The sequence below is a fragment of the Medicago truncatula genome, chromosome 5, assembly GCF_003473485.1.
Source record: "Medicago truncatula cultivar Jemalong A17 chromosome 5, MtrunA17r5.0-ANR, whole genome shotgun sequence".
NCBI lineage: Eukaryota > Viridiplantae > Streptophyta > Magnoliopsida > Fabales > Fabaceae > Medicago > Medicago truncatula.
In genome coordinates, this window is record NC_053046.1 from 23,552,303 (window position 1) to 23,565,320 (window position 13,018).

Consider the following 13,018-nt stretch of genomic DNA (forward strand, 5'->3'; position numbering starts at 1 on the left):
GAATACGTGTGAGTATGATATGTCGGTTGAGCAATAAAGAGTATTAGTTATCAGGATAAGCACAAAATAGTGGAAAAAAAATTAGGAAATGACCAACATTTTAGGATAAAGATTAATATGAATAAAATGAAATTAATATTGTTGATGGGGCACTTTGTTTTACTTAAGAATTGGCATTTTTTTTACTTAAGAATTACCATAGTTGATTCGCCAAAACATATTTTAGAGATGTGGATGAAATGTGTAGTAGTTACTTGAATGAGAGGAATTAGGATTTTTAGTTTGTTTCCACCCAAAACATATTTTAGAGATGTGGATGAAATCCCCTACTTATTTGAATGAGAGAAATAAATTTTAGTTTGTTTCCACCAAAAAGTTACTTTAGAGATGTGGATGAAATCTCTTAGTTACTTGAATGAGAAGAATTAGGATTTTTAGTTTGTTTCCACCGAAAACATATTTTAGAGATGTGGATGAAATCCCCTACTTATTTGAATGAGAGAAATAAGGATTTTAGTTTGTTTCCACCAAAAAGTTAGATTAGAGATGTGGATGAAATCTCTTAGTTACTTGAATGAGAGAAATTAGGATTAGGATTTAAGTTTGTTTCCACCCAAAACATATTTTAGAGATGTGGATGAAATCTTTAGTAGTTACTTGAATGAGAGGAATTAGGATTTTTAGTTTGTTTCCACACAAAACATATTTTAGAGATGTGGATGAAATCTTTAGTAGTTACTTGAATGAGAGGAATTATGATTTTTAGTTTGTTTCCACCCAAAACATATTTTAAAGATGTGGATGAAATCCCCTAATTATTTGAATGAGAGAAATAAAGATTTTAGTTTGTTTCCACCAAAAACTTAGTTTAGAGATGTGGATGAAATCTCTTAGTTACTTGAATGAGAGAAATTAGGATTAGGATTTTAGTTTGTTTCCACCCAAAACATATTTTAGAGATGTGGATAAAATCTTTAGTAGTTATTTGAATGAGATGAATTAGGATTTTTAGTTTGTTTCAACCCAAAACATATTTTAGAGATGTGGATGAAATCCCCTAATTATTTGAATGAGAGAAATAAGGATTTTAGTTTCTTTCCACCAAAAAGTTAGTTTAGAGATGTGGATGAAATCTCTTAGTTACTTGATTGAGAGAAATTAGGATTAGGATTTTAGTTTGTTTCCACCCAAAACATATTTTAGAGATTAGGATTAGTAATTGTTAGTAATAATGTTAAGAGGAGACGTTACACAGCTATGCTACTAAATTGATTCTAGTAATTGTTACTAATAATGTTACTAAAAGCCATGTTACTAAAATGCTTCAGTAACACAGCCATGCTACTAAATTGATTCAGCAACACAAAAACAAACACAAATATATAAATCAAAAAGCAAAGCAAGCAAGGCTAAATTATTTATGAAATTCAAGGGACATTTGCTAAATTCAAAGACAAAAAAAATAGATGCTTCCAAAACTCTAAGAAACTAAAACTTAAAATTCAAATTGGAAAGGTCTTGCACAATTTATCTAAACATGGACTAATTGTAAATAACATCAAGGTAGATGGTATCATGTGACCCAACCATCGGAGCATCCCCTCTGATCTTCACACCTTCACGGAGCCTGCGAGCTTCCACAAACCTATTTCAACGCCGTCCTATCTTGAAATGTTCATAAGGAATAGTTGCAAAAGTTAGCTCACAAACGGAAAAGGAACAAAATAAGTTAAGGTGGACACGAAAAGTGTATCATACCATACAACCTTTTGTAACATCATACTCAGTTAATTTTTTTCGAAATCAAGAACCATGTCACTAATATTGTGACAATAAGCAAGAAGAGTGTTATTGGGGGAGATACTCATCGAAAGTTGCTTGCAAATTCATCTTGTCAAGAAGGAAATGCATAGGGGGATCAAAAACCGGGTAGGGGATATTCTTGTGAAACCTATCAGTCAAGTGTATATCAAACTGTCCGTCACCCACAAAAACCAAGGTAATCCGGGCACCAAGATCGATTCCGTAAAAGTCACGAATCGCTTTCCATCCCTTTGTGAGAAAAAAATGCTTCGTTTACTCTGTCAACCAATACTTCAAACTTGTTGGACTTAGGATCAGTCAATATTGCATAACGCCCAATTTGATCTCCGAAATCACCGCCAAACATGTTTGGCAAGCATACTGCACCCTAAAAAAATAACAAACAAAAACATCACACACGTTGATAAAATAGAATGCAAATAATTAAGAATAGATATATTTCGCAAAAAACACATACAACATCAATGTCATATTCAACGATATATGATATGTATTTCAGTCTGAGCTTGTTGATTGCTTTGTCAAGATCAGAAAAAGGGTTTTTCACCAACGGACCTACAAAAGATTAAAAGGGATTGAAAGAATGAATTATACTTTAAAACAGCGATAAATGTTTCTGGAAGCCATGTTGAAAAGAGATTTCGGTTTAGGAGAAATGATTAAAATATATTGGTGAGGGTTTGGAGGAGAGAAAGGTATAGTTTTAAAAAGAGATTTCGGTTTAGGAGAAAAGATTAAAATATATTGGTTAGGGTTTGGAGGAGGGGAATTAGGAAATTTGGTTTAGGAGGAGTGAAGTTAGATGGTTAGGGTTTGGAGGAGGAGAATTAGGAAATATGGTTAGGTTTTAAAGGAGGGAAAAGTTGCTAAAATATTAGGGTTAAAATATTAGGTTAAAATTAGGGCAACAAAGCTTTGTTTAGGAATAAGAAGAAGAAGATTGCTACAAAAGTTTGCACCAAGAAAATAATACGAAACTGGTATGTGGTGATAGAAAGAAAGAAAAAAAAAAAAGAATAATGAAAAGGAGTTGTTATGCGATGACAAAAGGAAAAAAATAAGAAAAGGAACTGCTATGTGCTAACCGGAAAAATAAAATAAAGGAGTTGCCAATAATAAAAAAGTAAATGCTAAGGAACAGCCAATGTGTTAGTGGCTTAAAAAAAGGCCTTACATATCTATTTTAGAAGTAAGAATATTTCAGCTAAAATGGTTGTGACTTAGTGGTAAAATTTATGAAGTGATGGCATATGGAACCTGGTTCAATTTCTTGCAAATCCATTTTTGGAGATCCATTTTTGGACATATTGCTATTTACACTGACGTCTTAGGCTTACACCCCCTGAACTACAGCGAATTGGGCCAAGCCCAACCTTCCTAATCAAACCCGGTTTCTCTCCTTTCATTCTCATTTCTCGACCTGAACGAAACTAAGCGCTCTCTTCTCTTCTCATTTCTCTCCACCTCAACCACCGCCGCCAACCACCGACATCGGCCCGTTTGACCAAAAGAAGTACGTTTTCTCTGTCTCCTCAACCACCTCTATCTTTCAGTTTTCTTTCAATTTATGGTTCTGCCTGTCTTCTATTTATATTATTCTTCATTATATGATGATTTGTGGACATGATTTCTGTTTTTCCCTCTTTCAGATTGTATGAATTTTTGTAACAATCCATTTTAAACTACTGTTGTTGTTGTTGATCTCTTGGCAAATTTCCATGGTATCATTGATTCGATTCGATTCATACTTGTAAGTGTAACCCATTCATTCTAATTTGCATTATTTTATGTCCATATATATATTACAGAAATATTCTCCTATATTATCTATGTCCATATGTTGTTATTCTTTTATGAGTTATATATAATAGACTTGCAAGTCAATACTTCTTTTGCCATGTCAATTCCATCTTATGCCTCCTGGACTGACTCCTGTGTTTGTAACAAATTGATTTTTCGATTTATGTTAAACTTAGAAAAGAGTCTAAAGTAACTTTATTTTATTTCGGTTTCTCTCACATAATGAAACAATCTTTATTTTATTTCAACTCACAATCCACTTCACATTGAACTTTGGAGAGTTAATAAGTTTGAAGTCCCAATTTTTCTTTGTATGATAAATATTTTTCATCGGTGCGAGATAGTGTGCATGTGAATTCTGGCTTAAAATCATTTTTATTCTTGTAGTTGATGAAGATGCACTGCCTTATTTGCAGCCATTGTTGATTAATAATTTTTTTCTCTACAACTCTTGACCAAACCCTATAAGTAACTTTTACAAAATAACCATACTTTCTTTATCTACTCAGCTTTCTCTATCTTTATATCCGAATATAATCTTGAAAAGCATATATTGGAAAAATGGGTCATATCTTTTGAAGGAGTTTTCCAAGCAAATTCATCCTTGTTTCACCACTAAAGCATCATATTCTTCATACTCTCCTTCTGTACGAAATACATTAAGGCTTGTACAAAACTTTGTAAAAATGTAAATCCAAGTTATTTTCCCTTTTCTCTATGTCTATTTTTTGTCTTTAGTCATTTTCTGAATTATTTTATCTCCAAAAAACATAAACTCTCCCTAGCCGCAAACCCTAGACGCCGGACTCCTTCATGGCCTCCTTTTTTCGTTCCAAAGCTTATTTTGAATGTGAGATTAGCGCCATCTTCCTCGTTTCTTTGCGATCTATATTTCTACCCGATTATGCGAAACATAATACTTTTGGTTCAATTTTGTATAAAATTAGACTATGAATTTAAAATAGAACATTATATTGTTTGAAAAGTTATTTATTCATTATCCTGTTTTTGTGTGCTTAATTTCAGGCAGCAAAGGTTCCCATGAGAGATATGTTCGATGATAAATTGCTTTCAAAAGTACAATCTCAACTGGTATATTCCTCCTTCCTATAGCGCCTATCAAAAAATTATTTAATACAGAAGCAATTGCAGCTTATCTCTAACCACATCATTTGGATTTTGCAGGAGAAGATGGTGGCCAACACGTATCACTAAAGAAGCTTATGGGTCATATATATTGGCATATAATGCACATTCTGTGAAGGGAATATTCAATGCTCACTGCCTTCATTTAAATTTTTAATAGGTATAACTTCATTTCATGCTTTGTGCTATTACAATTTTAAATTTTTAATTCCATAACTTTATGACTTTCCTGTTGGCAGGTTCGGTTATTCAATAGGTCTTGTATAAGTGTGAATGGACTTGACGATAATTCGATTACTCCATCGGAAAATTTACCAATTCCACACTCTACCAGAGTCAAGAAGTTGGCGGTAAGTTATGGAAACCCCAATGTGGTATGGAGTGGCAGTGAAGATGGAACCTTAAGACACCATGATTTCTGGGAAGATACGTCTTGTTCTTCTCATCTTCTGCAGGATCATCACACCAAGAGTCTCACAATGTTCTGGTAAGTGGTTTAATTCATTTGTAGCGATTCTCAATTATCAGTTTTGATATCCACCAAACAACTGAGAAATTACTGCAGTTGGGTAAAATTTTGAAATTTTCCTTTATCTTCATGGTTATATGCACGATTACTGAAATATATTGTCTGTGTGTAGGTGATTGTGGAGAAAGCTTGAAGAAATGACATTGCTAAGAAGTAGTAAGTGGTTATCTTTTGTTATTCTGTTTGTTTTAGTTATTTCTAAGGCCCGAGAAGATTATTTTGCTACCTGATTTTTTTTGTGTGGTCCCTGATGCTTTTGTGAAGATTATTTTGCTACCTGATTTTTTGTTGAGTGGTCCCTGATTTTGTTTTAGTTGTTTCCAATAGTTGTATTGTTTGTTACATTAATTGTGTTGTACAATTGGCTGGCATTTGATTCTTTAGTCATCCAAATAATATAACTTTGCAAAACAAACTTAGGTGAAAATTGCAGTGTTCTATTACTCAGTTTTGTTTTATATTATATTTTTTTTATAGATGACTAATCTGGTTGCTCTCTTTGCCACATACTTCTTGAAATTTTAGCTGATCCCAATTGAATTTTGTGAATTTGAAGTGCTTTGACCGCATTGATTTATTATCGAAGAATATGATTATGAATCACTGAGATGAAATAGAATGTAGAAATTTTGAGTAGGTGATGAAGAGATACAACATTATTTATAATCAATGTTGATTTAATATATTTTTTTCTCAACTCTTGTCCAAACCCTGTAAAGTAACTTCTCAACTTTTAAAATGAATAATATGATATTTTGCTTAAAAAAATCTTTCTTTTTGCTCAGATTGCATAAAAACACATAAAAAGTCACAACTTTTCTTTACTCTCTTAAATACATTTGTCTCCTACAATTGATGAATAAAGACTCCATGTAGTGTATCTAGTAATTTAAAATTTTAAAACCTTGATTAATTCAGGTCCATTGGGTGATACAAAATCACGGGTAGGTTCTGATATATGCAGCTATAAAGGATTCTACTGAAAAAATCCATCAGGTGATTTCAATTGTTTCCAACTAAATACTCCCAACCATAATGGTTTTATTGATAAACTGCCTGATATTACTCTTATCAATGCAAATACCAACAATTTCATCACATCTCAAATCACTAAACTTCCTTATCACCCTTAGATCTTGCACTAAACTGCCTGATTACTTCAATGCTTATTTCAATTAATATGATTTTGTTTCAGTGCTGCCTATCACCCCTAGATTCTGCACTTTAGAAAAAAATATTTACTTGTCTAATTTTTTTTTTTCCCTTTGTAAATCATGTATTTATGTATTAATTCTTATTCTGCTCTTTAGCTTATGGTGCAAGAAAGCAAGTTGCTCAAATTGTGCAAAAACGGAAAATAACTGTTAAGATGCCCATCCTTAACCATAATATGTTTTTGTTTGCTTGTTTGTTAGCAATGGAGCTGATTTTGATTTTGTGGAGCTAAAGAAGCAATAGTTCTAAAAGGAGTTATGAGTAGGCATGATGAAACAAAAACATGTAAGTATTCCATTTCTATCTAATACCTATTTTTCTCTTTTAAGATATGAAAAATAAGTGTTTGAATATGTCTAAAGAATGCATATGGGTTAGTACCAATTTAAATACGATGATGATCCTAAGTTTATAAACATGAGAAACCGAAATCCAACTTCAATATTTTACTTAATGGTCATGATAGGATTGTTTCCACACAGTTTGGCATCTTTTTGGCTCAGATTGCATAACAAAAATTAATAATCCAAACTTTTCTTTGTAATATAACTATTGGAAACATATTGGAATGTCTTCTTGGAATGTCTTCTCAAGCTTATCTATGCCATCTCGTTTTGCTAGGAAGATCACCAATCCGCGTTGTGTGTGTGGCAGGAGGATATGGTCTCAGCCAGCTCATTGTGTTTGTTCTAAATTGTAAGTACCATACAATATTTTAACAGTCATTAGCTTTAGTAGCATCTATTTGATTCAAAAGATGTGATTTTTTGCTTTGTTTGGGATTATTTGTTTACTCACATAGTCTACATGTTAAAACTATCCTAAAGTTTTTTCACATCTCAAAGTTTGGGTTTAATATGGTGACCAACCCATTTGTATGGTTTTTCTTGGTTCAACCCTTCTGTCTGAACCGTTTTTTTCTTTCAGATATCTATGATCTTTTACATTTCTTAGCATCTTAAAAGTAACCATTTTCGATTTCAAACCCTTTTAGGCTTAAAACAGTATACTTCTCTATTTTGCATTAATATGTGTATCTAAGTTTTACATGATTTAGGTAGAAATTATTTTTTGGACGTGAACAAAATTTTGAAGACAAAAGTGGAACTTATCAGTAACTTGATATACTTTTAGATTTGTTTTGATATATGGTCCATCGTAAATGGAACTTGTGATTAACATGATATGCATTTAGATTTGTTTCGATATATGGTCTGTCAGTATTGTGGAGCTTTCATCAAATTTTTCTTTTTAAAAGTCTTGTTAGTGCTTTGCTTTGCTATTGGCTTTCTGCTGCTTCTCTCACACATTTGTTTTTCCTAACGTGTTTTTAGATTTTCCAACTTTCCCTTCACTTTAAGTTTAAGTTTATAACACAATAAATAGATATTCATAGTTAAACTTTAGGCTTCTTTATAGCTTGCTAGCTTGTGGCTGCACAGGCTTTATAAGGGGAAGCATTATAATATATGAGGAAGGTAAATGTAGGATAGATAATCAAGTAAAGGACAAACTAAGACAAATAAAATTTTAAACTTTCCCTCTCTCATTGAACAGTTAAAACATGTGAGATAGACCAAATAGGTTTTGAAAATTCAAGCAATCCACCAAGCCACACACTGATTTACTATTTACGTGGTTTTCATTTTCATTTTCATTGTCTGTTTTATTTCATGTTTATTTCCTTGAAAATATCACCGGACTGTGCTTTTACATTTTTTGTTTCAAATCACAATGAATGAATGAATGAATGAATGCATTATTTGGAGAAAAAGCATTCCTTGCATACAGCCTTACTAAAATTCTACATTCCCTATGTAAACCCTCATCACCCACTTGTAATCACTATCACAAATCTGTACATATATAATAGTGTGAAAATGATTAGTGACTGAGATTTGGTCAAATCTTCTAATGTTTATAGTCACTGATGATTTTTATACACTGTTTTTGTTTCAAATCTTCTTTTGTTTCTATATTTATAGTCATTGACTATTCTCCAAATGTTATTGTCCTCAATGTAGGTCTCCAAATCCAACCAAAAGCAGCAGAAATGCTGGCGAAGGGCAATCCAGCTGCATAAGTAAATGTAAGTGGTAAGAATCCTATTTGTTATATCATGTAAAAGAATATTTTGCATATGTTACTTAAGAGCCTGTTTGAAACACTTCTCAAAAACTCTTTTTCAGTTTTTTAAAAACTTGAAAATTAAAAACTTTTTTGCTAAACTATTTTTTAAAATTACAGTTTTCAAAACTGTTTTGAATTTTTTTGTTTTGGGGACTAAAACTAAAACATGTAAAAGGATAACTATTGTGAGAAGAGGACTTGTATATTTCAAAAACTGAAAACAAAAACTATTTCAAACAGGCCCTTAATCTCTCACCTATTCCTTGATGTTTCTCTTTTGTCACCTTCTCTCTCTTGTGCTGGCTTTTCTAATAATTCCATCCTCTTCAAAATATTCTTGGTAAGAAAGAAAAAAGTAAACATGAGAATTCCATATAAAAAACATTAGAAACAAAACAGTGTGCATATGTGATGTTTTTTTCTTCTTTTTTCTGAGTAATAAACTATGAAGCACGGATACGGACACCGGAGATGACACGGACACTGACACGCCGACACAACTAATAATTTGAGAAAATCACATAATTCAGTGCAATTACAAGGGTCGGTGTCGGTGTCGGACACGACACGCGTCTGACACTAGGACACACCTAATCCAAGGAGTGTCCGTGCTTCATTGGTAATAAATAATCAAAGACCTTTTGGATGCTTTTGCTTGATTACTCAATTAAAATAATTACCTTGAAGCATGTATTGAAATCTTTAGTTTTATTAGAACTCATTTAGAAAGTATAAATTATCGGATACTTTTGATGTGTTTCATTGTTCTTGTGTTGACAGCTGCAACCATGGATTAGACACAAAAATATATGCAGCAATAGAAATTATTAAACAAAAGCATGTAAGTTTTCCTTTTCTATCTAATAGTGCACTGAGAAGTATTATACGTGTGCATTGAGGTTAAGGGGGATGTATTGGATTAGGATTCTATGAGATTTTAAAAGACTTTTTAATTATGAAAAAGTCTTGTGGTATTCAATCAAGACTCTTTGTCATTTTAAAAAAGTATTGAGGTATTCAATCAAGACTTTTCATCACTTAAAAAAAGTCTTGTGGTATTCAAAATCATTCAAATTTCAAAAGATTGTTTAATAAATTGGATTTTGATGGATTTTGTAGTGGGATTTTAATAAGAAAAAGTCTTTCATGAAAAGATGAGATTTCTTGAGATTGTTTTTCTTTTAAAAGTTACTATCTCTTTCTTCTCATTTCTCTCTCTCTCTCTCTCTCTCTCTCTCTCTCTCTCTCTCTCTCTCCCTCCCCCTCCGTATTCTCTCCTTTCTCTCTTCGTTTCTCTATCTCTCCATTCTCTCTCTCTCATCTCTCATCCGCCCTCTCTCCCTCTCTCTATCTCATAAAAAAATAAAAAATTGTATTGAGAATATTATGATAGAGAGTATGACGTAATCAATGTTTTGTAAATCGAGTGTTAACTCTGAGGTAAACTCGGTTTCTGGTAAAATCGAAAGGTTTAACGAGTTTGACTGAGTTAACACTTGGTAAACTCGGGTAAACTCAACCGATTTGTAATGGCTGACACAATATATTTTTTTTGAAAGATTTGTAAGTGTTGATTTTAAATATGTACAATTGAATTTTGTGGGAATAACATTTTTAACAAATAAAAAATGTGTATTGAGAATAATGTGTTAGAGTGTTTTTTAGTCCCTTAAAATCTTATAAAATCCATAAAATTCTTAAAATTTGAAAATCAATAGTAAAATATTTTTTTATTGGTTTTATTTTTCTTTATTCAGACGCTAGAATTTATTTGTTCATTATTTCTATCATTCACGCTTGTAAGTATGTTCTTTTTCCCCTAAAATTCATTTAATTCTTTGAAATTTTAAAATAACATAAAATCCTTTGAAATTTTTAAAAGTCAGTGTGATAAATCCTTTAAAATCTTGAGTGTATAAAGTCTTTTACATAAAAAGTCTTTTAAAATCTCACAGAATCAATACAATCTCACACGGTCTTTAAAAATCTTATAAGACTTTTTTTATTAAAATAGTCTTTTAAAATCCTAATTCAATACTCCCCCTAAATATAATTGTTCTTCACTTGGACGTATTATACCTGTGCAGTTAAGAAATCAAATGTGAAAAGAACATTAAAATTGACTGCTAGTTAAGAACATAATATAGTTAATGTGTAGTGTACTTTAATTAAATGGACGGTGGTGCTAAAACTTCAAAAGAAACACATGCTTAATAAAAGATTGGCCGGTTCTCCAATTTTTTTACCCAAAATGAATTCATCACATAGTTTTTATCTTTGGCTTGGATTTTATCGAAATAAACTGCTGACTTTGATAAAAGAAAATGTGGTTATTAAAAGCCTAGTTGTCATGGAAATGTTTGAATAGCACCTATAAATTAAGTTGCTATTGTAAAGCTAGAAATATATTTGAAGACCTCTCTCTTTTCAGGAAAGCGTCCAAGGTAAGGGCACTTCCCCATACTTGCTAATGTAAACTATTTCGAAGTTACTTTATTATTATAAAGTACACATAAAAGTTTATAATTTATAATAAAAATAAGGAGTTTTATAGAATTGATATATAAGTAATAGAGTTTTATCTCTAAAAAAGATAAGCTGCATAAATTGAACTGTTCATTAAAATAAATAGTTTTCAACGGCATGTATGATCGATTCATTTAGCAATCACATTGCATTTTTTGCTTAAGATGCATGTATGATGAAGTTGCTAGCTTTTCCTTATTCTAGTTTTGCATGAGAAATCTCCAAGAATAATTCCATATTCGTAGTCTTTGTATTGGCAGCAAAAGAAAGAATTAAAAGAACAACTTTTAAAAATATATCCTTTTACTCGTCTGGTTACAACATAGAGAGAGTAAACTAAAAAAATATACTCCTAATTGCCAAATCCACCAACCAAAACTTAGAATTAAAAACCACCGTGTTTCTCTTGGAGAAGGTACAATATATACTATGAAATCCATAGATTACTAAACTAATTCTTTTATTGCAATGAATTATGTACGTTAGAAATTCACAGAGTCTAGCAATGAATTATGTACTTTATAAAGGAGTGATTTAAAGTATATAGATTATGAATGATTAAAATATGAAGCAATGGTTTGAGGGAGAGACACATAAGCAAAGTAGGAGAATGCTTAAGATTAAAAATAGGGTATTGGTGAGCTGACACATAAGCAAATTGCACCTTAGAATACATGTAGATAGAGATAGAGATAGAGATTGCCTGAATGGCTTACCCATTATTGTCATAAGTTTTTTTCCATTTCCTACCATTTATGCATAATTTTGTTGTCTCTTATTTTTCCTATCAAAACTCTTTTTTTTTTTTTCCATTTTTTTTTTTTTGCAATTCAGCCAACTAGTACTAATTGTTTTCTGAAACAACAGTTGAGAAAATGGCACAAAATGCAAGAATGGCTGCGGAAGCTTATCGCACTGCAAATCCACATTTTATATCAAAAGTCACTAGGGGAAATAATGCGGTGATGGTTTTATTTTGTTGTTTTTATTTAAATCAAATATTAAATTATTTATGTTGCCTAATTGATCTCTGGTCTATTTTGTAGTTTATTGATTCTACTTTTGCTTCACGCCATCTGAATGAAAATGTTTCTATACTGCTCCGAAATTCTGATGGACAAGAGTGGGAAGATTCTGCGGAAATGTTTCGTAAGGATTCACATCAAATGAAATTCAAAAAATTTCATATATTCAAAAATGATAACTATCTGTGTCAAGAAGATTACTGTGCATTTGAACTGATCCAGATAAATCCAGTGGTTCTAAATGTCATAATGTTTCGTGTGAATGACTATGAAAATTAACAAATTATAAATTTTTGAATCGTACGAACGAGATATGAACTTTTATGAGTTGGGTTGAATCTATTATTGTACCTTCAATTTCGAACATGTGAAGTTGTCTCATATTAGTTCATGTAATAATTATTTTACTATTAGATTAACTAGTATTTGGATTCATGCGATGCATGAGAAATTAATTATCTTAATGACTAATATTTATAATCTATTTTAATGGCTCATATTAATATTAGCGTGTTCACCTTCTTGCTAACCCCCACTCAATAATCATGCTTCTGGTTTTTATGAAGAAGTCAAACAACCATGGTTTTTGATTTAAAAATCGATTGTCGAGAACCATTCCATCATTTTACAATCTAAATTTCACTTTTGAGATATTGTGTACCTCATATTATCCCTGATTGACTTCTCACTATTCACCGTCATATTGATAATCAATAGTACCAATTTAAAGCAAATTGATATTAAAAAGGGGGATGAGGGAGTTGAGCAAGAAAGAGAGGAATGGTGGTTGGATTCCATTACCACTGCAACACTCTTGGTAAAA

General features: G+C 31.5%; 1 protein-coding gene across 3 annotated transcripts in view; it reads left to right on the forward strand.

Annotated features, from left to right (window-relative positions):
* LOC112417792 (uncharacterized) overlaps positions 1-12,650 on the forward strand; it is a 95,827-nt gene extending 83,177 nt beyond the window's left edge. Inside the window, exons 1-13 of one of the 3 annotated variants that reach the window (XR_005646406.1) lie at positions 3,035-3,337; positions 3,474-3,574; positions 4,651-4,716; positions 4,810-4,930; positions 5,010-5,257; positions 5,412-5,455; positions 6,218-6,295; positions 6,715-6,799; positions 7,136-7,210; positions 8,539-8,603; positions 9,425-9,485; positions 12,038-12,132; positions 12,217-12,650. The gene's annotated coding sequence lies outside the window, so the exon portion shown is untranslated. Of the gene's footprint in view, positions 3,338-3,473; positions 3,575-4,650; positions 4,717-4,809; positions 4,931-5,009; positions 5,258-5,411; positions 5,456-6,217; positions 6,296-6,714; positions 6,800-7,135; positions 7,211-8,538; positions 8,604-9,424; positions 9,486-12,037; positions 12,133-12,216 lie in introns of those variants that run through there. The other 2 variants (XR_005646409.1, XR_005646411.1) reach the window with 2 other exon arrangements.
* The last annotated feature ends 368 nt before the right edge of the window (positions 12,651-13,018 follow it).